This window comes from Malus domestica, chromosome 03 (assembly GCF_042453785.1).
Source record: "Malus domestica chromosome 03, GDT2T_hap1".
NCBI lineage: Eukaryota > Viridiplantae > Streptophyta > Magnoliopsida > Rosales > Rosaceae > Malus > Malus domestica.
In genome coordinates, this window is record NC_091663.1 from 17,017,546 (window position 1) to 17,022,208 (window position 4,663).

The following is a 4,663-nucleotide window of genomic DNA, read 5'->3' on the forward strand; positions in this document are numbered from 1 at the left end:
CTAGGCACTAGAATGATGTTTTTGGGGTGTTTTGCTTCCTAGGGTGTGTATGGACGAATTTTTGTGATAAAATGATGAATATGGGGGATTGTCCTTTGGCCAAGGGGTGTAAACATGTATTTATAGGCCCCAAAAACCTTAGAAAATCAGGTTAGGTTAAGGATGAAATGCATGGCAATTTGTGTGTGTGGTGTGCAATGGTCCAAGGGTGAAAATGAAGTAATGATGCAAAGTGTGAAGGGTAAAATGGAGTGGTGTTGTAGCTAGGGAGCATGAATGATTGTGTACATTGCATAGAGATGGAAAGGGAGGTGAAATGTGTCAACAAATGGGTCAAAGGTGCAACAACATGTGTTGCACATGGCATTGGATTCCAAATGTGAATGATGGAGCATCAATTGGTGCATGTAATGGATGTAAATGTTGTCTAAAATCTAATGAGTGAAGGGAACAAGAGGTATCAAGCAATTGAGTGTAATAATTAAATGAATTGAAGCATGAAATTAGAAATTATGTAGGGGACAAGAGTGATCAAGCATGGCATGGAATCCAAAGGGAATTCTATGTGGTTTGCATAGCAAGGAATGCAAGTTGGGGTGACAGATTTTTGGGCTGTTTTCTTCATCTTTTGGACCATAATTCTTCATATTCTTGGCCTCTTTAGTTCTCAAATTCGTTCATCCACTTGGCCCATGCATTTGCTATCCATTCCAAGCCCGAAACATGCTCCAAAGGCCTCCAAAATGCATCATCTTGCATACTTTGTACTTAGAGTCTGAAAACACACAAAAATAACTTTGAACAATAAAATAACTAAGGAAATACAACGTAAATGCACAAGAACAAGCTAACTAAGTCGCATAAATATGCTCCTATCACATGAGAAACACGTAAGACGAGTGTGGTTTTGCACGACAACATATCTTTGTCGCGCAAGTGTAATTTTTAATAAAAAAAAAGAATTTAATAAATAGAATGTTATTAAAATACAATTGACGAAAAAAAGTAATGAATAGAAAAAAAATTTATTCATAATATAAATAAAAATGTACGTACAAATACAAAGTTGAAAAAGAAAGCGGGAAAAAAAACTACGAAAAAAATAAGGCATAATCTATGGGTAAATCGTTCTGAGGTGCTTGGTAATCTTGCTGTTGGAAGGGGGTGGGGTTGGGGACGGGATCGGAGGTTGACAAGTCTAATTGCTATGTATGCCTAACGTGGAGGGGTTCTAATGGCGGTGGTGTAGAAAAATAGGGGAGACGGATCCCGAAGGAACTGAGGGCCTGTATAATCAATGACATATGAGTCTTGTATGATGTGAGCGCATTCCTCAGGCCAGCGACTTCATCTGTCAAAGCTATAACGTCGCCCTTTGACTGCGAGGATGAAGAAGCTCCATTTTCCTGCTACCTGGTATTTCCCATCCCCCGACAATATGTCCCTGGCCTCCGACCAAAAGTCTGGTCCAACGTCTCTGTAAAGATGTAAAACCCCACATCCTCAAGGGGATCCACATACTCGATCGGCGTGTCCGGAGGAAGCTGGGAGGCAGACACCTGAAGGACCGACTGACCCTTCTCCACCATAATCGCTTGTGAAATAAAACATGAAATATTAATAGCAAACAATTTGAAATAATTAGTATAAATCTTTAATGCATAAGAGATTAATTACATGAAGGGACTCGATCAACTCATCCTCGGGCCGAACATAAAAGTCAGCAAAGATGTCGATCTCCAGGAATTTTGAACCCCCTTGAAATAGAATAAAAATAAAGAAAATGTTAGTATGGAAACAAAAAATATAATAAAAATTGTTAGTGACATTTTAAAATTGGAAGCTTTAATATATACCTTCCGTTGCGCCTTCATCCTATATGAGAAAGGCCTCGAATCCGAATGGAAAGTATGTAACCAACATCCCAAGCACTCGGGCTTAAAAAACATCCACACTTGGCATGTGTACAAATTCGCCTCGACTCTAAGCCTCACTAGATATCACTCAATTTTCTCACAAAACCTAAGCTTTCTCTCTTAACAAGCATATGTGATGATTTTATGCAAAAGGAATCAATATATAATCACATATGATCAACATTGAAAAACAACAAATTCTAATGTGATCCATGGCGTCCAGGACTCACGTTCTAATGAATGGTACAATTTCCTTTTTTTTTAAAGCCTCCCAACAAGCGCTTTTTTTTTCTTTCTTTTTCTTTCTTTTGCTAAGTGTTTGACTTCAATGGGGTTAATGGAGCACACAAAAGTGTAGGAAATAGGCCTTTTAGTAATGGAAAACACGCATAGCCTAACATCGTTTCTATAGTTTTGTCTAACTCAATGGCAAAAATACCCAACATATATTAAAGTTCTTTAGTACCCAATGCAAAATAATGTTAATGAGATCATAAAAATTAAAGAAAGGAATTGAAAAGTGTTTAAGAGTAGAAACAAATAAACCCTCTCAAGAAAAGCATAGGCTCAACAACTCACATGGGTAGTCTTCACTATTTCTCCACATCATCCAAACATGGACAGTTTGTCCACCAAAGTACTTGAGACATGGAAAAATGAATGGTAAAAAGAATGTGATGCAAAAACTTTCTAGGCAACCCTTTAGCAACTTATGCTTCCAAGCTCTTATTGTTTCCAACAAATTCTAACACCCAATCCCAAAAATTTTAATTCCTACCTCATACTTTAAATTTTAACAACACAATTCATCACATAAAGATGTATAAATATAAGCATGGAAGAAAATGAGATAATAGGAAAAGAATACACCTATTTTTGGGTATCATGGAAGAAGGAATGGCTTTAAAAACAATGAATTCCGAGCCAAAATTGTTGTCTTCATCATAGGATAAAAATCTGCAAAAATAAGCAAAACTAACTTTTAGTGACAAAAACAATTCCCAGAAACTGTTGCTAAAAGTATGAACAAGCCTTTTGTGACAGAGAAAATCTTTGAAGATCGTCACTAAATCTTTTTTATAACAGAAAATCTGCAGAAATTATGCAGCAATTTTACATGTTTATTTTCACTTTTTGAGCTTCTAAACCTCCCAATTCACAATGTAGGTCGAATTTCTATCCCAACACTATTCCAACACAGCATATTAAACATTCTAAGGGCTGGTTTGGTATTGCTGTGCTTTGAAAAAAAGCTGCTGTGAGAATAAGCGGCTGTTCTGTGAAAATAAGCAGCTGTGAAATAAATCAGCAAAGTGTTTGGTAAACTTTTTTGTAAAAGTGCTTTTGGAAAAAAAAGTAGTCTGATAGTGGATCTTTTCATTAAAGGAGCACTGTAGCTCCATGTGCTTTGAAAAAAAGCCATTTTTCCAAAGCTGCAAATAGCAGCTTCATCTTTTTCCTTTGATTTCAGCTTATTCTCACAGCAGCTTCCAAAATAAGCCTTTTTTTTTTTCAGTTTACCAAACACCTAAAACCCTCACAGCTTTTTTTCATGGGTGCTTTTTTTTTTAAGCATCTCACTCCCAAACCACCCCTAAACATGTTGGCATCATCAAATTAACTTGAAAAACATCCAAAATTAATTTAGGTAGCTAAGTTGATTATGACCAAAACATGAACTCAAAGTGCAATTTGTAATTTCTTTGGCATATAACAACAAAACCAATCCAAACACATTTGAAATGACAAACTAAACATGTTCAAATCATCATGTGGGTGAAGAAATCAATATTATTAAACTTGGAACATAAAAACTTTAGTTGTTACTTAAAAACAAAAATTCAAATGAATCAACCAAACTAAAAAAAAAAAAAAAAAACTATTCTCTCCCCCCCAAACCTAAACTAAACATTGTCCTCAATGTAAAATCACAACATAAAGATGCAATGAGTAGTATGGGACAAAAAGGAAGAAAATGAAAAATTAATAAACAAGGAAAGGAACGATTGAACCTGGCTGGGTTGCCTCCCAACAAACACTTAGTTTAAAGTCCTCAACCCAACTTGGCATTACAATCACTTTGGAGAAGCAAGGGTCACAACATTCGTGTTTCACTCAAAATTGGCAGAAAGATACGGCTTCAATTGCTGTCCATTAACCTTGAATGTAGTATTTGTTGTATGATCACGAATTTCAATCGTTCCATATGGAAAAACTTGAACAACTGTAAAAGGACCAAACCATCGTGTTCGCAACTTCCCAAAGAAGAGTTTCAGCCGAGAATTAAACAAAAGAACTTGCCGGCCAGTATAAAACTCACGACAAAGAATATGTTGATCATGCCACTTTTTGGTACGTTCCTTGTAGATTTTAGCATTTTCATATGCATCATTCCGAAATTCTTTCATCTCGTTCAATTGAAGATCTTTTTTTTCTCCCACTGCATCCATCTCAAAATTAAGCTTCTTCACTGCCCAAAAAAGCTTTATGCTCCAATTCCACAGGTAGATGACATGCTTTTCCAAACACCAATCGATACGGAGACATGCCAATTGGAGTCTTGAATGCAGTCCGATAAGCCCACAATGCATCATCCAACTTTACAGCCCAATCCTTGCATGAAAGTCTTACAGTCTTCTCTAAAATCTGTTTGATCTCTCGATTAGAAATCTCAGCCTGCCCACTAGTTTGTGGATGATAGGGTGTAGTAACTTTATGAATGATTCCATATTTCGCCAAGAGAGCAT